The sequence below is a fragment of the Sturnira hondurensis genome, unplaced genomic scaffold, assembly GCF_014824575.4.
Source record: "Sturnira hondurensis isolate 20B ecotype Veracruz unplaced genomic scaffold, ASM1482457v3 Scaffold0020237, whole genome shotgun sequence".
Taxonomy (NCBI): Eukaryota; Metazoa; Chordata; class Mammalia; order Chiroptera; family Phyllostomidae; genus Sturnira; species Sturnira hondurensis.
Window position 1 is genome coordinate 10219820 of NW_028092868.1, and position 21493 is coordinate 10241312.

A 21493-nucleotide genomic window follows, 5' to 3' on the forward strand; every position below is an offset into this window, starting at 1 on the left:
GATAAAAGCTATTTTTTAAGGGAGCCTAGAATTCTGCATATATAACAGCTCTTCTCTGCCTTCAACTAAACATTGAAACCCTATCTTTTAAAGGCAGTCTAAGCTATTTAGTCTTAATTTTCGAATATTATGAAAGGCAGGGGAAAAAAAGGTGTTTTGAATTTGTTTCTATTTTAGATGAAGTTTTCTCTTTTTAGCTTAAGTAGAATAGGAAGGCTATGATTGTGACCCCATCAAAGGCTCTCCACATTAGCTCTTTATGAATGAATTATATAACATAATTTTGTAATTATTTTTAAAGTTACCAGTCAACCCCTCAGATTGTGTCCTTAGAGTCAGGCCTGACTCAGTACCTGAAGGAAGACCTGAGCTAAGAAAAACAAACAACAAGTCAATAAATAACTTAACCTTCCTAATGAAAGAAAAACGAAGTCAAAAATATACATTCTCCGACTTAGCAAAGTAAAGTAGACAATCAGAGCTAACGCTCCTGGGAGGTAGAAACCAGGAATGGAGACCAACACTCAGTCGGAGAGAAACTTTCAAGTCGATCTGGCCTGGGTAGGATTGTAACTGACCCAGTCCATACAAAATTCCTTCCGGGGACAGAGAAGGCAACATTAATCATCAGAAGGAAAACAAAGGGCCCAGCTATCTAGTTATTAAAATTTTGTAACTAATACATCAACTTAGGAAGTTACACTCTATATATTCAACTTCTAGTTGATGTTACAAAGACCTACTCCTACGTATACATCATTATATTAGGAAACACCCAGACACAAGAAAACTGGATTGCTGACCCGGGTTTACACCGTGGGCAGCATCTCTGAACTGCAGTGGTACAGAAAGAAGTCACTCAAGTCCAATGTTATATATAAGATAGTTTTATGACAAACCTCCAAATTTCCACAAGGAAAAGCATAAGAGAAATGTACAGATTGACAAGTTAGTGTAATTGTGATTCGGGTTGTGTTTCTTCTGGTAAGGCGGCAGAAAGTGCTTCCCAGAAAGTGGGTCAAGGGTAGAGGCCGGGGTGGCCTTAGTAACTAACTGGACTCCAGACCTTCAATAGTAATCGGCTTAACCTGAACTCAGGCAGTTCTCACCACTGTTGGCCTCTGGGCCCAGTGTCTGTGCCCCATGTGCTGTGTAAGTGTGGATGGTAGAAAAGGATGTGTCGAACGCATCCATGACACCTTGCGACTAGTGTTCGCTCCTTTGCAAGAATCGTCAGGTATGCAGTAATCTGTTTTTCCATATTTCTAGTTTGATTTGGCTGCTAGGAGCTGTACAACATGGCTTGCCTCCAGTACAGAAAGTTCGTGTGTCACATTTTAATGCTGAAATTGCTGTTGCTGTAATCCCCTTGGAGGTTTTGGAGGAGGAGGAGGACGAGAAACAAATATGGAGTAATTTCTTTTTCTCGTGGCGTCCTAAACGTTTGAAAAGGCAAAGTGAGAGTTGTTGCTGTGAGTGCAGCTTCTTCCTCCTCATTGTAGCACCGGAGTGTGAGTGGTGCTTCCACGCGGTTATTCTACCAAACGTGCTTCTGTGGAAACAAATAAATTGATACTTGGAGGACTTCTGATCAGTAAGTATTGGAGCCCATAACAGTGAAGTCAGAAACTTAAACAAGATGGTTCTTGATCAATTCGATGAGGGCAAGAAGAAGTATAAGAAATCAGTGAAACAATATGTACCTGGAAGAGGTACTTGGTGAGTCACCTCTCCATTACAATTACACCCAATTTTAATGATTTTTCTCATGTAGATACTTGTTTGTGGCCCCTGGCCCAGGAGTGATGGGTTTTTCCAAAGTCTTTGCTGCTGTGAAAAAATTAGAAACCACTTTCTTTAAGTGCAAAAATTTGCAGAACTTGAAAAAATTTTTGCAATATTTGCCCTCAATGATCATGGCAGTGACAGAGTTGGGAATGCCAACTGGAGAAGTGAACTGGCAAGAGCTCGCTTGTTCCCCCACCAAAAAGAGAAATGACCAGATGTCTTATATATAAGCAAGTGTATATTTGGAAGGTGTGCGTGTATGTGTGTGTGTGTGTGTATTCTCTGTCTCTCCTCCAAATGTTTTCGCTATTCCAGAAAGCAGCCTAGAGCTCATTGATCACACTGCATGGCTCAGAAAAGCACTGCATAAAGGGTGCAATAGAATCTTCAACTAATATTGGGACTGGAAATAAGTCAGGCCAAGCACTTTACAGGTCGAGCAAAGTACAGTGACAATATCACATAATTCCGGCACTAGTGTGTGTGTGTTGAGCAGCCCCTATTGACATTGGCTCATACTCCCAGTCAGGCATGACATGTCACTCAAGCCACTCAGGGCAACAAACTGGGATGATCGTGGTGTGAGCACAGAAAAATATAAAGTACAGTGGCTGACAGGGATACAGAGAACAGAAGGGCTGAGAGAGGAAGGAAGGCTCAGGGGGCTACAAAAAGGAGAAGAGGGAAGAGACAAGAAGATGCACAGATGGATCTTCAGGGATTTTCCTCCATCCAAAACATTTGATGAAACTTCCATTTCCCCTGCCACATAGGTAAAGAACAGTGAGCACATGCGCACACACCTGTCCACCATCTAACTTTTTACCCGCCTCTAGCGACTGCCCTACTGTTCTCTCTCCCTTATTCAAATGCAAAGGTCATCTTTACCATCTCCCTTTAGCAAAAACTCTTCCCTCTTAACCTTTGGCAGCTAGCATTTTCCTCCATGTCTTCCCCAGAAGGAACGATTGCCAGTGTTATTGCTACTGTTATCAAGGCCAAGTGAAATTTTTTAAGTCTGTTATCCTGTTGGACCTCTCGGCAACACTGAACACTATTGATCAAGTCCTTCCCCTGAAACCTGTCCACTTCACTTTCTGCAATCTTTACTTCTGCAAAGTAAACCGCAATCTGTACTTTCTGTATTTCTGACTTTCCTGGATTCCCTCCCATCACTCAGCTGCCCTCTTCTTCCATTTTTTTGCAGGCTCTCTTTAACCACAACTCCATTAGTTTTTCCCTTGAACTTCAGTTCTTAGCTCCTTTGTTCCTGGCATCATGGTCACATTCTTGGCTTCAACTTCAACCTAGCTGATCACTTTATGCCTCATACCTAAATCAATATCTCCAGCCAGTCTATGGGAGGAAAGACCTCAAGGTACATTCGAATCTTGCATCAAATTTAGAAGTTATGTGAACAAAGGCCCAAACAGAACCTACAATAAAGAACAATTGTTTCCCTGGCTGGTGTAGCTCAGTGGATTGAGCAAGGGCCTGCGAACCAAACAATCGTGGTTTGATTCCCAGTCAGGGCACATGCCTGGGTTGCAGGCCAGTTCCAAGCTGGGGACGCACGAGGGGCAACTATACACTGATATTTCTCTCCCTCTCTCCTCCCCTTCCCCTCTAAAGATAAATAAATAAAATCTTTAAAAAAAAAAAAGAATAATTGCTGAAGCAGGGCCAGTATAGAGGGTTCATGGAGTTCCATCTTGTCAACAATCAAGAAAATCCAAATGGGCAAGTGTTGAGTGTCTGTTTCAAGGACACAGCCAAAGAGGGACTGGAGACCAGGGCCGTGGACTATGGGACAACAAGGAGGAGCCCTGTTATTGTGAGCTTTGTGTGTAAGTAAGAACAGCAACCATAGCTCCAGGGCTAGTCCAACCGCATGGCTGAAATACTGACAAAATACTGCCCATGTCCCCACCTAAGACCAGGGAAACTCAAGAGCATGCGAATGGAGCAAAAGAACAGAGGCCCATGATTCTATCACGGTCAGAGTTCCACCCCAGGGGGTCAGAAGTCAGGCAGGTCGTTAGTGTTCTGTGTCCAGGAAGTTTTAAGTATAGAATTTTACTTTTGTCCTTGTGAAGTTTTATCTCGCTGGTCTCTTCCTAGAGTTCTGTGTGTCATGATCCCTTGGAATCCCAATCCTTGCATCTGTCATATTAGCTCTTTCTGTGGCTTAGCTTTGAATCATCTGCAAATTTTATGTGGCCTTCCATGTCCTTTGCCAAGCAATTGATGAAATGTTGAAATCAGCCTGGCCATGTGACATTTCCCTTCAGCTTTTCCTCCAGGCAGCATCAACCTGTTAACCAGCACCTTTTTGGAAGTCCGCGCTCAACGACCCACAACTCCACCTGACTTTCCCAACATCCCACTAATAGTTCAGTATTGTGTTTACTGAACGATCATGAGTCTTTGGCAAATGCTCTTTTGAAACCAAGGCAGGCTTTTCTAGAGGCTTCCCCCATTTTTTCCTGTTCCACCCACCCAGGAGTGTAATTAACAAAGAGGATGGTTGTGAGTTTGGCATGACTTTGCCTGTGACTCACTGCTTCCTCTTCTCTGTGCTCACAAGCCATCTGCTTAATATTCTATTTTAGAAGCCTTTCCTGGAATAAAATCAGGTTTGCCAGTGTGTAGTTTGAACTCCACTTATTCAAAACCAGAAGGGCATTTGCTCAGCGCTAATCTCCTGGCCTTGTTTTCATTCTCCAGGGTCAGACGGTTCAAAGGTGCCTGACACGGACTCTGAGCTCATGGGCAGGTTTGTTCGCTGTTGCCTTTATAAAGTCAAATCTACTGACATTCCTAAATGCTCTCAATATTTCCTCTTTCCTTCAACTTTTCTTGCCATCTTTTGATGAAATTACAGAACAGGCTAGTTTTATTTCCAGTCTTGCTGAAGAAGCTAGAAAGCGTCCCTCCCTCTTCCCTGTTATCTGTTGGAGTGTCATCATCTGTCCCAAGCCATTGAGTTTCATCCCTGCTATTGGCTCTGAATATGGCCCGTATTTTCATTCATTTACTCTGACCCCAGTGAATTCTGAGCTTCAGTCTCCTGGCAGTGTTCGCACCATGTTCTGGTCATTCCATCTACTTCTCAGACAAGTTCTTTTCAAGTATGATTGCACTCTAAGGTTTTTAGCCTAGCCACAATAGTCCATACTCCTCAGCTATTCTGAATATGACAAATCCCTTTTTTAGAAATCTCTTGCTCCCTAAAATAAAAAAAAAAGGCATGGGCCTAATACCCATGATCTTGTTGAATCCTCTTGGGTCTCCTTTCATGCAAAAAGAATGCCAGGCAAGCCAGAAATGCAGTGGGCTTATTTGTGCTGGTGAGTGACAAGATAAATAGCAGTTGGTCACCATACCCAAGATGCTCTCCACAGTCTCTTCTCAAACCCCTTCCAAATTCAGCCCAAATCTTATCTCCAAAGTGGAAATATGCAGATTGTTCCTTCCTGCCTGCCTACTTTGTAATTCATTTGCAGGTGGCTCTGCTCATTAAAAATCATTAGCCTGTGGAGGGACCTCCATTTCTGAGCAAGAAGGAATAATTCAAACATTGTTTTCTGAATTGGGAGCTCTGACAACTTCTTCTGACTCAAAGTTCCTGGCTCACTTGTGCGCTGTGATCTTAAGAACATGGAATCTTGAGAGTTTCTTCCTCTAGCCCATGTCTTTATGTATCTCGCTGACTCACACACATTCTTCTAAATACACAAGCTTAGTACTCTGTTTCTCCTGACGCCATCTACAGAATAGTCCCAAGTTGACATAAACATTTCAGTTTAACCATGTAGACCTTCCAACCAAATAAATTTTATATAGATAATTTCATGCATTTTTCCTCTCTCAATTTTACAGACTTTTCTTCTGTCAATACTGTTCCTCACAGCAGGTTTGAGCCAGACTGGGACATCGGAGAGAATACATTTTTTGGAATGTTCTTTCTTCAAAACAGGCCTTGTATTCTGAAACAACTTTTGAAACCCGTCCAATTGTAAGTAGTTGCCTTTGCATTCATTTCCTACAGGCCACGCTACTGAATGTGGGGAATTTTATCAGGCTTACCAGCTGGGGTTCAGCCAGAGCTCTCCTGGCCTGCCTTACAGATTACGGGCTCACCAGCCCCCACGTTATATTCACACATGCACACAGTGTCCTGTTGGTTCTGTTTCTCCGGAGAACCTTGGCCGATATAGATTTGGGTGCAGCCATAGCTCTAGATCCATGGTGCAAGGATCATTTTGTCTGTGAAATGACCAATTCCTGAAGAATTAAAATGACTTATTTTCTATTAGAAGATAGTCCAATGCTACACCTAAGCTCTGATACAAGGCTTGCTTGGAAACCCAAAGATGAGAAAGGAAAGAGAGAGTGGCCACCAGCAGAGAACGGCCAGCAGCCCGGGAAAAGTCCACTTTGAGCTGGGTTGATATCGATCTAGGGAGGTAGGGACGGCAGAATTGAGATTTCCAAGACATGTTCTCATTAAAGACTGGGAGAGCCACATGAGTCTGGGGCAGAGCCCTGGAAGCTGGGTCCACTCATGAGCAAGGTTCCCAGGGATGATTGGAAGAGGCCAGTTGGTGGCTGTGTTCAGAGCTGAAATGGAACAGGACCAAACTCCAGAGACTTGGAGAAGCAACTTTGAGGCAGACTGGCCTCCACAGGGGGCGCCAGGTAGGTAGCTGGGAGCTCAGAACGAGCGTGGGCATTGGGACACAGGACAGAAGACCATTTCTGAATTTCTAGACACTGTTCCTAACCCCTACATTCCTACCTCATCCTCCATAAAGGAGACGCTAACACAGTGCAAACCACATGCTCAGTAGTTCAGACTGGGCTGAGCCTGCGAACAGCAGCTCAGAGCTAAAGCCAGAGGAGCTGGGGCGGGAGCTGGGGGAGCAAAGGCATGTTTCCAATGCAACCCACTTGGCCCAATTCTCCAGTTTGGGCAGGAAGAGAATGACCTGAGATTGCAGTTTTAGAAACGTCTTCAAATTCAAAAATTATGATAAAATTTAAAATTATGTGATTGGGCTTTTTTGGCTTAATATAAATTCATTTCAATGTTTTTCTTTATTGAATTACCATGTTGATAATTCTATTTAGCCAAGCTTTTCCATTTTTATTTAAGAACTATACAAGTATACTTAGCATTTTTATTCTATTTTCTGCTGCAGATTTTCTAAACAAAAATAACACATATTTAAATATCCTTGTCTCGTCCTGCACTAACAATTGAGCTTTCTCTCACTCAAACATCAATTTATTTGTACAGACTTTTGTGAACCACCTGCTGCTCTGTGACATTGCACCAGGTGTTGAGACTGACTCATACAAAATTGCAAACGTTGTCCCTCCCAAATAGAGTAAATGCCTCTTATTTATCATTCCCCAATCTTATGAAAAATTTTTTAAAGGCTTTACTCTTCCTGGCTGGTGTAGCTCAGTGGATTGAGCACAGGCCTGCAAACCAGAGGATCGCAGTTCGATTCCCAGTCAGGGCACACACCTGAGTTGCAGGCCAGTTCCCGGCAGGGGACACATGATACATTGTGTGTCCTCGGCAGAGGCAACCTTTCATTGATATTTCTCTCCCTCTCTCCTTCCCTTCCCCTCTAAAGATAAATAAATAAAATATTTAAAAAAAATAAAAATAAAGGCATTACTCTTTAATCTTCAGGAAATGTGGCTAATAGCTCTCTTTGGCTTTTACATTTTATATCGATTGTTTTTTAGAGAGAGAGGAGAGCGAAGAAAGAGAACGAGAGGAGAACATTAATTCGCGCTTCCACCCATCTGTGCATTTGTCAGTTGACTCTTGTGCGCGTCCTAACTGCGGCTCAAACCCACAACCGCGGAGCATCCGGACGATGCTCCCCCCAACTGGCCAAGGCCAAAATCAGATTACCCCTACTGTTAAAAAACCAATTTTTTAAAAACCTTTAGCACAGATGCTGTGTGTCCAGTTGGCCTCAGGTCTATATAGATCTATTAAAACCGAGCAGGTTCAGAGACTCACCATTCTCCTCTTTTGCTTTGTTTTATCATTTGAGTTTTGTATTTGACTTTTTACAGGTCTTTCTCATACCTTGATGTCTTCTAACATTTTTTTACTATTTTTCCTCTAATTGCTCTGTGTTGAATTTTACTCCATCACTCTTAAATGTAAATCTCGCTTTGGTCAGCATTGTAGGTGACCACCCCCATCAGTGTCCAGTACACCCAATGCCTCCTGCTAGTGACTACACTGGACTACACTGGAGACCTGGCCTTTCACTGATAGGACCCCAACTGCCCTTCTTAAACTCCTAAGTCAAAAGCCAGACTCACAAAAACAGATATAAGCTCATCCGCCTTCACTGTGGTCCCTAAGGTGCCTGCCCCTGGGAAGGGCCTTCTCCTTCCAACCAGATGAAACCGCGGGGCACCCCTAACCCCTGGATGGCAACTCCCCTAGCTCTCTGAAAAGGGCCCCCACCAGCCTGGCCTCCCTTGCTCATTCATTGCCTCCCTGGGCCTTGAGTTTCATTCCAACAGCTGCCCTTCCAAAACTGAGGGCAATAAATGCCTGCAAATATTTTTATAGTCTAAATCCCCAGTAGTTAAAGAGCTTGTAGTATTTTCCTAAATAAAGTGAGCAATACTTATTTTACTGCAGACTTTGTCATTTCCCCTGCTCCTAAATGTCATTTAAAAACTTTTTAACCACGGGAACCTTCCAGCACCTGGCAATAAGCCCCTCTGGACCAGGATCGAGCAGCTGGAAGACTGGTTTTCAGACTCACCCACCCAGGTGCTGGTCTCCCAGGAAATCCTCCACTTCTTCTATTGTCAGGAGTCTTTTTAAGGACCCCAGAGACTTTCCCGTGCCTTGCTGGGTCCTATTTTCTAAGCAACTTTACCAACCTTGTTTCTCGTTTTAATTTTGAGGTGATCTCGATGTCCCAATTTTGTCCTTGCTTGTTGTAACCACGTTTTTGGCTTTGTGTTTCTGGCCTGCTCTTGTGCGCAAAACTACAAGTAAAATTTGGGTGAGGATCACAGCAGGTAAGGTAGGCCAGAGTGCTCCGGGGATGCAGGCCGGCTCACGCTTCGGATTTGATAGCATCAGAGGGTGGAATTCCAGGGAGGAAACGTCAAGATCCACTTCATTACAAGCCTTTTTTATTTTTAATGTAAGATATGCATTGTTGTAATTTCTCTTTTCCCCTCTGCTCCTTGTGGAATTTCCTGTTGGCCAAAGACGTCTTATTTGAAGCATCGTTACGGTTCTTTAGCTTTGCTCTTTCCCAGTGATCCTAACTGGTTTCCATCTTTTACTGTCTTTCTCATCATCATGATGTTCCGGGCAGCCACATTTCTGATTTAAATTCCAGCTCTGACTCCAACCGGCTTGCGACTTAGGGGGGTCTCCATGCGCCGGATTCCACACCTATAAAATGGGATCATGACAGTACCCACTTCATGAGGAGCTTTTAGGAAGATTAAAGGAATCATTCCATTTAAGACACTTAAAACAGGACTTTGAACATGCTAAAAAATGTTATTATTTTCGGTACCTCTTAGAACTTTTACATGCACAGAAAGCTAATCATAGCTCACACTCTTTAACTGCCTTAGAGTTGTTATTTCATGTGCTTAAACAGTTTGCATCTTTCTGAACCCCCCGAAAATACCTCACAGAGAACTCCACAGTTGATATTAAGCAATTGAACACTATGGCTTTTTCCTTTATGTTTCATAAATAAGGCCAATTGTTCATGCAAACATATGCAATCAGTTCAAATGAACATCTTCTGTCCATCTTTATATAAGTAGTAATGTAAGAACAGATGTAAATCTCTATGCGAGCAGATAGAATCACAATGAATATTGGAGACAGACAGAACATAAGGAGATGAAACTCTAGTCTTGTGAATGGACTTCAAGAAGGACGTCATGGAGCCCAAAACTCTGTCCCCCATCCCCCGTGAGAGACCGGATGCTGAGATGACAGTGGCTTTAATTCAGATGGGAAGTCCCTGTGTTCTCGTGCCATACGATTATTTCTTTCAGGGAAAGATAATTTCATGGAAGCTTCTTTACATAAATCATCTTAATATTTAAAAATATCAGCAGTTTTGCCACCTCCTCCTAGCATTTCTTAAATAATTATCACTGCCCCCAGTGCGTCTTTTTCTGGAAGCTGGAGGATAAAAAATGATTTCCCCCGTAGACCCTTTTCTCTCGTTTCATTTTACAGATCTACCTACTAACTTTGTATTCAGCACCCTGTGTGTGACAGGCAACATCAGACATCTTCCCCCTTGAATTCTGAAGACTGCAAACACCTTCTGTATGTGAGGGGAAAATATAAGAGGAAGCCTTATATATGTGCTACATGAAATAAGTCAGTCAGAGAAGACAAATAGCATACGATTTCGCTTTTATGTGGAATTCAAAGAACACAATAAATAAACAAAACAGAAATAGACTCATAGATACATAGAACAGACTGGTGGTTGCCAGAGGGGAGGGGAGAAGGGGACAGAGTGAAAAGGGGGAAGAGATTAAGAAGTACAAATTGGCCGTTACAAAATAGCCATGGGGATGTAAAGTATAGCATAGGCAATATAATCGATAATGTTGTAACAACTACACGTGGTGTGGTGCTAGGTGGGTCCTGAAAATATCAGGGGAGGAATCACTTGGTAAAGTATATGATTCTCTAACCAGTATGCTATACACCTGAAAATAATAACATTGAATGTAAACTGCATTGAGAAATGAAATTTGAAAATTCAGACAGGGTGGTTTCTCTAAACTACTCAGAATCAGCTGAGGAGGGTGTTAATGGAGGGCCTTGGTCCCACCAGCAGCCCAGGCACTTGCTCACTTTATTTAGAACTGCAGATGAATGCGGAGCGGGCGGTCCCTGAACACCTGTGTTGACCAGCGCTGCCTTGTGTAAATTGTCTGTTTTAAAGATTGAACTCTGGCCTTTCCTCAGAGCTGCATAGTCATCTAGATTCACCTAGGTCTCCGCACACAATGCGAACAGCGCACTGAGTGCTGAACTCACTCCCTCTCTCCTCAAGGTAGCTTCTCCGTAGCTTCTCCGTGCTGTCTCAGCTGGGGTCCGGCACCGTCGCTGGGGCCGCCCAAGCTAAAACCCTGGAAGTTGTCTTACACGTCTCCACGCCCCTCTCCTCCAACATCAAGTCAACCGCCAATGCCACTGCTTCCAGCTGGGGCACTTCCCTTGGGTCAGTCCGCTCCGCAGCCTCCCCACGGAGGTGCCATCGCTCCAGGTCTGCGTGCCCGCGCTGTTCTATTGCAATGTCACCTGACTTACTGCAATAGACAGCTGAGCATTCTCCAACTCCTCAAATAAACGTTTCCACAGATGCCAGAGTGATCCTCCCGTAATCCACATTTGATCATGAACCTGAACTGCTTTCAGGGAAAGTCAGAAGTCTGTAAGATGGCGCTCAAGACCCGCTAGGATCTGGTTACTCCAAGGCTCTCCCCCTCCATTGCCGCCAAGCCTTCCCAAACACCCGCTGTCAAAACCCTCCCCGGGGAAATGGAGTAGAAACTTGGAAGTACGCAAAGCTCTCAAGAGTGTCATACATAGAAAATGTATGGATAAATAGAAATACATTTTCTTATTTTAAGTTTTTTCAAGGACAAGTTACTAGTGAAAGCCTTCCAAATAATACGTTGTGGGTTGAAACAGATGTGGAAGCAAACTTTATGACAACAGCGCAAAGCACAAGAGGGAAAACCACAAATGTGCTGTTGTTTCTGTCATGAAGTGCAGTGACATAGGATAGTTAAAGGTAGGTTTTTTTAAGGCATGTGCTACGCCTTAAAGTAAAGCAAAGACACACAAGCCAATGGAGGACACTACATGGAATACAGAAAATTCTTAATTAAACAAAAAGAAAGCAGGAAAAAGCAAAAATAGGGTAAATTAATAAAGTGTAAAACAAATAGGAAAATGCTGAATATGAATGCAAACTTATGAATTACATTAAATATGAATTATTAAAATACTGTCTAGAAATTCAGTTAAACTGTAAGTATATAGAAAAGTAAAGTGATGGGAATAAACATATAATGAAAATACTAATAAAGAGGAAGCTAGAGTGACTAAATAATAGATACAGTAAGCTTTAGAATAAATATTATCAAGAGTAAGAATAATTTCACAATAATAAACAGAATCAATGTGTCAAACAGATACAATCATCTAAATAGTGTATACACCTAGTTCAACATATTTAAAATACGTGAAGCAGCCCTGCTGGTGCGGCTCAGTGAATGGAGTGCCAGCCTGAGAACCAAAGGGTCACTGGTTCGATTCCCAGTCTAGGGCAAATGCCTGTGTTGCGGACCAGGTCCCCAGTCAGGGGGCGTATGAGAGGCAACCACGCATTGGTGTTTCTCTTCCTCTCTTCCTCCCTTCCTTCCCCTCTAAATAAATAAATAAATAATTTTAAAAATAAAAATAAAATATGTGAAGCAAAAACAGACATAAAAGAATAAATGGACAAATCTACAATTATAGTCTGAGATTTCAATACTGCTCTCTCAAGAACTGAAAGAATAAGCAACCAGGAAGTCAGTACGCGCAATCTGGTCAGGCAACTTGACTTGACGGACATTTACGGAACCCTCTGTCTGGTGACAGCAAGGGCACAGCCCCTCCCATCGCCTAAGAAAAATTTACCAGTATAGACCATATGCTGAACCCCTCAAAAATTACTAACAAATTTAAATGACTGAAATCATGTAATCTGACCACAAAGGACTTAAATTAGAAATCCATGCCGAAGATTTTCTGAAAACTAACCTCAAAATTTGTGAAAATTATACAATCTCAGGGTCAACAAAAAAATCAACAAACTTAGAAAATTTTTGAATCAAATAAAAATGCATGGGGTGGTAGGGCAGGGGGGAGTATAGGAGGGAAAATGGAGGCAACTGTATTTGAACATTAATAATAAAACATAAAATTTTTAAAAATATATAAAAATTCAAACAAATCAAATCAAATATTATTAAATATAGCTTTAAAAGTGCCTAGAATGAAATTTATAGCTTTAAGCATTCACCCTGAAAAGGGACAGAGGTCTAAAGTCAATTATTTTAGCTTATATGTTAGAATAGAAAAAGAAGAGCACATTAAGCACAAGTACAAAGGAAATAAGATTGAAGAAGAAACCAATTGAAATAGAAAATGAACAAGTGACAGGGAAACCCAACAAAAAACTTTAAGATCAATGCGATTGATCACCGTCTACCGAAAGCAATGGTTCTCTAAACCTCAGGTGCTTTGGAGTCACCAGCAGCGCTTGCTAAAGCTCAGATTGCTGGGCGCCAACCCCAGAGATCCTGACTCAGTGGGGCCAGAGTGGGGGCCCCAAAAGGTCATTTCTAATAACTTTGCAGATGACCTAATGCTTCTGAGGACTACACTTTAAGAAGCAGAGTGCTAGAATGTTCCAGGGGGAAAAAAAGAGAAAATACAAATGACTAATATCACAAGTAAAAAGGAATCACTATAAATTCTACAAACATCAAAAGGATAATTAAAATAATAAAAGTGCTCATAATATTGCAAACAACTTTATGCCAGAAATCTGACAATTTAGATGATGTCATGACAAGATTATATGTATGGAAAACTCTAATGAATCTTCAGGAATGATGCTAGTACAAACAAGAAAATGTAGTAAAGATGCAGCATAAAATTTCTATTAAAAAGTCAATCACCTTTCTATATAACCACAATGAATAGTGGGAAAACAAAATGTTAAATATGCAGAACCACCCAAACAAAATAATATGGACAAACTTAGTAAAAACACATAGAAGTCCTCTACTATAGAAAGTATATAACATTGCCCAGAGAAATGAGAGAAGACCTTTAAAAATGGAGAGATCACCACATTTATGGATTTGAAGACTCAGTACTGTTATGATACTATTTCTTGTCAAAATGATTTACATATTTAATGCAATCCCAATCAAAATCCCACACAGGTTTTGTTTTGCGAGCTGATTCTGAAATTAAAAGACCTAGAATTGCATTATAACAATGATAACATTCATAACACTCTTGACTAGAGAACAGAGTTGTGTGACTCACACTGTCTTGCTTTCAAAACAACACCGAGCTCTGTGGTAAAGGCAGTGTGGTATTGGGGCCAGGGCAGGCATACAGACCGAGGGGTCAGAACAGAGCCCAGACAGGAACCCACTCACAACTGACCTTTGGTCCAGATATCAAGGCTATTCAAAAGAATTGCCTTTGCAACAACTCGTACCGTGTACCCATTTGTAAAAACATGGACCTTGGTTCTTACCTCACACCACTTGCGAAAGTTAACCCAGTCACAAAATTCTAAACCTAAATGTAAAGATTAAAACATCGAGAAAGAAACACAGGTGAAAATCTTTATAATTTGAAGTTAGGTGAGGATTTTCACATAGGGCACTGAATATAAAATTTGCAAAGAAAACATTTATAATTGCACTACATCAAAAACAAAATTTTATGTTCTTCAGAAGACAGCCTTAGCCCTGGCTGGTGTAGCTGAGTGGATTGAGCATGGGCCTGTGAAGCAAAAGGTTGCCAGTTTGATTCCCAGTCAGGGCATATGCCTGGGTTGCAGACCAGTTCCCAGTGAGAGGCAACCACATGAGAGGCAAAACATATGAGAGGCAACCATACATCCGTGTTTCTCTACCACTCTTTCTCCTTCCCTTCCCATAAATAAATAAATAAATAGATAATTAAAATATTTTTTAAAAAGACAGCCTTAAAAAAATGAGAAGGTGGGCTACACTGGAAAAATATCTGCAAAACAGGTAAATGGCCAAGGACTTGTGTCCAGAATATATGGAGAAATTTTACATGTAACGATGAAATATGAGCAACCTGGTTTTTTAAATGGGCAAAAGATTTGATCAGACACTCCCCAAATCAATATACATAAATGACCCAGAAACCCAGGGAAAGCTGTTCAACATCAGTAGTCAAATTAAAATAATAATAAAATAGCCCAATCGCATACCCAATGAAATGACTACAGTTAAAGAGACTGACGATAGCAAAGTTTGGTGAGGATGCCAACTGGAACGCCCATTTGTCCCTTGTGGAAATTTGAAATTGGACAACTTCTTCGCAAAACCAGTTTGGTAGTTTCTCATAAAATTGAGTACACACTTACCATATGACTCAACCATCTCACTTCTACTAGATATTGACTCAAGAGAAATAAAAACATATTTCCACACAAAGTCTCGTGCACATACGTTCACAGTGCCTTTTGTAATAGTTAAAAGGAAGAAAGGCTCAAATATCCATTTGCAGGTAAACGAGTATACAAATATAGTATATTTGTTCTGTGGAATCTTACCAAGTAATAAAAACACTAACTCTCATGAAGAGATTCGTAGGTACAAGAGAATACACCCTGAGCGTTCCCTTTGGTACTGTGTAGAGGAGGTAGATTAGGCTGGCGTGGCCTAAAGGGCACGAATGACAGCCGGGAGACGGGGGTGGGCAGGGCCATGCGACAAACCATTATGCGTGATCGAAATGTAAAACCCAGCCCACATTCCTGCACTAAAATCAGTGGTGCCTACATTTGCTTTGTGCACAGCTGGTATGTACCAGTAGCCCCATGAGGCTTTCGCCGCCTCTGTCAGTTCTGACATGTGGTGGTTTGTTCTTCAGTCTCAGTGTCCCTCTCCAAACCGTTGTTTTTTTTAACATGACCCCAGCTTGTGTGAAGTATTTGTGGAGAGACAGGATGAGTCCCATATCTGGGTCAGAGTGGAGCAGAGGAAAGTAAAGCTGTAGAAAGGAGACACATGTCATCTTGTGAGTCTGACATTTGTCAGGTTTTCGGAGTCAGAAGGAACGGTGATCCCATAAGACTGGAAATTGACACACACTTCGGAGAGGGCACCGGCTGTCCTCTGCCCATGAGCTGGAGGCTGGGGTCCATTTTGTATTAATTGCAAAGGATCACTAACTAACGTGTGAGCTACACTTTACTGACTACTTGAGCTAGGAAATAACCTTTTGTTTCCAAGGCTCCTGTGCTTTGTACAGACGTACAGATGACCATGGTGGCACCTACTGCACCAACTGTTAGAGACAGCCCTGGGACCAGACAGTGAACCTGGGGTCTAATTAACCTTTATTTCTCCTGCACCTTGCATGGGACTGGGCACCAAGGAGCCATTCAATAAACACATGCTGAAATAACCTTTTGGTTCTTATCACAACGAAGACTTGCCATCGTTGATCATGTCATGACCCTATTTAATTGCCACTGGTGCCCAGATCAGGGTTCATTTTGATGCTTCCTCCTCCTGGCTTCCTTATTTCTTCATTTTTATACTTACAGATGGTCCTGCGGTTTCACTTCCTATGTGGTTTCTGAACTCCAAGCACAAGACCTGGAGAAGGAGAGCCCTAGCCCCTCAGCTTTCGTAACCTTTCCTAGGCAGGACAAGCCCAGCACTGGACTGCGTAACCACTGCGTGGGCACTGAGCAAGTTCTCTGCTGCAGCCTTGCGAGAGCCCCTATCCTGCCGAGTGGTCCTGGCAGGTGAGGGAGGAGCGAGGGCAAACGGCAGGGTTGGGAGTGCCTCGTGCATGCCAGGGCCCTGTCTCTTATCACTCTGAGACTCCGGGCAACTCATCTGGTCCCCCGCTTCCTCAATCTCCTGATGGACTTTTTGCTCTCTTTCTTGAGTAGCTCAGAGGCCACCTGAGACCCCAGGCTCTTCTTCAGGGTCTCAGGACTGTGTCAGTCTTGGCTTTTTGGCCATTATTTAAGGAGAAGGCCAAGTCAACCTCAGACAGGCCGAATTTTTTTTTTTTTTTTTAGTAAAAAATGGGGCATTTTTGTACATGAGTACTGAGAAGAACATCATTCCTTTCACACTTGGGTCCCTGAGAACTGGGACCACTCTCCTCAGCGAGGTGGTCCCTAAACAGGGGGTGTCATGGGCATGGTCTGGGCTCCCGGTCTTCCTCTGTGGGAGTCTTCCCCCCGGCACCAGAGGCACTCTGTCACCTGGGACCCTGACGTGGCAGGAACGGGCGACGCCCAGCGGCCCTCTGGTCATCACCACCTTTTCCAGCACCTGCACTGTGTCTGTCCTGCAGGCACTGCCGTCACCCAGCACAAGACACTTGCAGGAGAACTCAAGTGTAGCTCCAACATAGGACTGTATCCAGCTGCATTTTTATCAAAAACCTAGCTGTCTACCAGCTGGGATTTCCAAGGGGCCTCACTTTCCCTGGAGGTCCAGTCTTCTTACGAGGCAAATCATGTCCAAGAGAAAACTTTTTGCCTATATTTAGGATGGGAAATCTCAATACATATAACCAGAGAGAGGGCACACAGGAGACGAAATGCTTATCCAGGTTAGGGTTTGTGCTGGTGGTGATTGGTTTGCTATTTTTAAATGAGTCAGATTCAAGAAATACACGGGAAATGGCTTCCATGTTGCCGCAGGCACAGTGACAAGAGCATCAGACATTTATGAATGTCACTAGATAATCATTATATTTACTGTCAATAGTACTCATTTGCCTCTAGTGCAGAGGAAGGAGCCCCTCGGAGCATAACTGTCGCAGGCTGCAGCATCTCTGTCCCCATAGAGAACAATTCCAGATAATCAGCACCTCCGCACTGGGGATGAGACACCCCATAACCTTCTTCCACGTCATCCTCTGGAGCCCCCCAAAGTTCATAACACCTCTGCCTTCCCCCTAAGCAATGAAGGATCCCATTCATTCCGCCCACCCACCTTTACTGAAGTACTTCTGTGTAACATACACAACCCTCAGGACAGGAAGCCTGATAGGACATATTCTCTCCCTACAAAGGAGTTCACAGGCCAATGCTTCGAACAGACACGCAAATAACACGTGTGCAGTAGCAGAAAGACGTACAGATGTGGTTCAGGAAGAGGCAGGAGGGGCGCTCTCTGCAGGCCGAACACAGGTCACAGAGAAGGCAACACCCAGGTGTTGAAGGATGAACAGAAGAAGTTCCGCAAGCAGGAGTATCAGAGAAAAGGTGCTCCACCTGAGGATCCACTGCCTCCCTCCCTCCTCCTCCCCACCTCTGTTTCACGGGAAAATCTAGGGTCCTGAGGCAGGACAAGGGAGGACAGAGTGGCTGAGGGATTTCATTTGAAATGGAAAGCATTGCTAGCTATTGGAAACAGTAGACTAAGGGGGCGGGGTCAAATGAATAACAGCAGTAGTAAACCCATACCCAGCTTCCACTCTGTGCCCGATACAGTTTCAAGTACTTTACGTGCATTAGCTCATTGAAACTTTGTTCGCATCTTGTAGGTGTACAAAAAGACTAAGCAATGAAGAAACACGTTGCTTCGAATAGAAAAGTAGAGGCTGGAACCCACGCAGGCTGGCTCTCATTCTGAGAATCATCAGACTACGAAGTCAAGGGGTTATCAGGCCAAGTTTGGGGAACATTTTCCTTGGGAGCGGAGATGAAATGCAAGTGAAAGAGACTAAGACTGTCACACTCCCAAGAGGGGATTTTGAAGGAATGAGGTTGTTTTCCCCCCACCTCCTCCCCTATCACACTCAGTCAGCTCTAGGTATTTTTTAACAGTCTACAAGAAAGGTTACAATTGCTCTCATGATTTTGGTTTTGGCTGGGCTGCTTTTTCTTTAAATGTGACCCTCTCCTGAGATCAGTACTGGAGGATAACACAAACCTTTCAGGCAGAAGGGGCCAGATTGGGGAGGAGGTGACGAGAAGGAGCAAGGTGGTCCAGGGATGAAGGGGCAGCTTAGGCATGGGCACGGGGACAGCCTGGCCTCTGGGAACTCGTCAGTTGCAGGTGACATCAGAGTGCATTTCATTGTCAGTCTCTTCCAGATCTAGCCCAGCTACTCAATGTCCCAACAAAGGCCCCTCAGGTACTCATGTGGCCCTCGAGGCTGTCCCCACGGACACCTTCTTCATGTTGGTGCCTCTTTGCACAAACCCTTGATTCACACAAATAGTGAGGTGACCTGCATTCGTTTTCTTTAGAAAGCATGACTCATTCCTAAGCAATCCACCAGAAGACAACAGACATTTAATTTGTTTCGGGGAGGGAGTAGGGGAGAAAACATAACTTTTTGATGCAAAAAGAACATTTGGGTCTAAATGAAGACCATTTGGATCAGAGACCATGGGATGAAAATAAACGCTGCAGGACCCGGGACGGTGGTGGCTGTCGACGTGGGGGTCCAGTCAGTTTTCCGAGCGTCAGCACACCCATCATCCCTACGATCTGTGTTTCCTCTGTGGTTCTGTGTGCACACTGGCTCCTGGCAAGGGGGAGCTGTTTGCATGTGACCGTTAGTAAAACACAGACGTCTCTTGATTCAGCCTCATCCGAAGCAGACCTTGTCCTTCTATTCATCTTTGTCAGGCCAGCAGCAGCAGCCAGATTCGGTCACCCAGACCACCATTTCTCCCAACACAGGCAAAGCTATTATCCCTCATTCTGCTAATTAGACTTGGACACAGTTTAACCTGTGAGCTAGTAACGCTCCATTAAACCCCAGCATCTCTCTTTGGGATCATTTCTCACTAGGATCAGGAAATCGCAGGTACCTTTGGGGCAAGTTTGGAGTTGGCTTTTGCTGGGGGGGTGGGGGAGGGGTGACTTAAAGGATACAGCCCTGGGAGACCCTCTTCTCTCTTTAAAAGTGGGGTTCCTGCCAAAGATTTGGGCTTTCAGATTTTCGGCTCTGACCTATGGCCCGATCGCCAGCATCCTCTACTCTCTGCCGTGTCTCCTAGGACAGTTTACAGGATGATGGAATGCCTAGGGGGAGAGTCCACAGGGGCTGCTACCAGTCTGCAAGTCAGAGGAGAACTGTTTATCCTATTAGCAAAACCAACAGAACCTGGCTTCATCCTCCACTGAAAATTTCCCCAAGGCCCTGAGCAGGCTACCACAGACTGTTTTGGAAACTGCTAGAAGAAGGGATCTGTTCAGCGTTATTTACAATTTGAGAAACCATAGCATTCCCTGGTCTAGGCAGTTCCCAGACCAGACCAAACTCAGCAAAGCGTTTCTACCACTCAGCAAACACGGTCAGCTCGTGGAAGAGCGGCCCGGTGTCCTGGCCAGCAGCTGAGCCCTAGGACACAGCCACCGTGGCCCTGAGTGACAGACGTGTACACATCTGCAACCACACTCTGTCCCAGTTCTAGGGGTCTGGTGACTGGGACGTGCAGACACAGGATCTCGTGAGAACTGGGACCAAGAGGGGCCAGAGGAACTGCTGGACCCAGAGCACATGTGACGGGCTTGGTCAGGTCCAGCCCACTCTCGGTCCTTGGCACAGTGACCACACAGGTGGTAGAACTTGCTTGGACTGAGATGACCTTTACAGCGAACATTACACAGATACCTAATCTTACAGACACAATTTCAATTTTTTTTCAAGTTTCCTTCGTGTACTGCGAGAGGAAAAGATGGTCATGCTTGTACTAGGGCCAGCCCAGCGCATCCAAAGCAGAGCTCCTCAAGATGGAGTGGCTAGGAAATGGCCAAGGGTCTTGTTAAATAGCGGATTCCAACTGCGAGGTGCGGCAGGAAGCGTGAGTTCTGCGTTTCACCCAGCACCCAGGTGATGCACGGAGTGTGGCCAGCAGCCTAGCCATTCGGGCCTAGAAAACGAAGAAAATGTAGCAGTCTCCCTCCATCCCGGACGCAGCCACACCCACCCCCCTCATCGTATTTCAGGTAGTGGTACTCTATAATCTGCTTTCCTCGCGAACTATAGAGAATAAGCATACTTCCAAGTCAACACCAAAAAATGTAACACATTTTGCTACTACTTACATGGAATTCCACAGCTGAAATGTCATGATCTATTCGCCTTGCCTCTTCTAGGTGAAGAGCCAGTGTGTTTCCAAGCGCGGGGCCATTTTTAAGCCTGCCTCTATCCACCAACTCTGCTCCTGAGTCTGGAGGAGGAGTCTTGGCTGATTAGCAGACTCCCCTGGGCCCAACACCAAGCTCTGTGTGTCTCCGAGTGAGGAAAGGTGGTGAACTGTGCTCATAATGAAACCACTGAGCCAGGCTCCACGGCACACAGGAGCAGAACTCCCGTGGTTCTCTGGGCAGGCGATGCTCCCTACCGGAGAGCTCGCTGGTGAACCCGGAGGCTCATGACATCGTGGGATAAAAAGTTAATCTTTCTTTGTGGTCCATTTTATGTGAACATTACACAGAAAAAAAAAACAACTGCTGATTTTTATATTGGCACACACGTGTGTCACAAAAGGAAAAGAGAATTCACAAGAATATTTAGAATTCAGTCACGACAGCTCAAAAATGTTTTCTTGCTCGTGACCTGCTGCTCTAGACCCTTGGGGACGAAGGCCGCACTTCCCTGCTCTTAGGGGCAAGTTGATGGATCCTTTGAAAGATCAGCCACTAACCTCGTTCCACACCCTCATCTACATCTGGGGAAACAGGCTCAGGGCGGCTGACTAGCCCCGTGACAGATTAACAAAGCAGGCCCTTGTAGGGCTCTCCAGCTCATGGGAAGCTTTGCAAAGCTGAGGACGGTTTAGAAGTCACTGTTTTAGCCCGGTGGCTGTCAATCAAACCTCTATGCAAA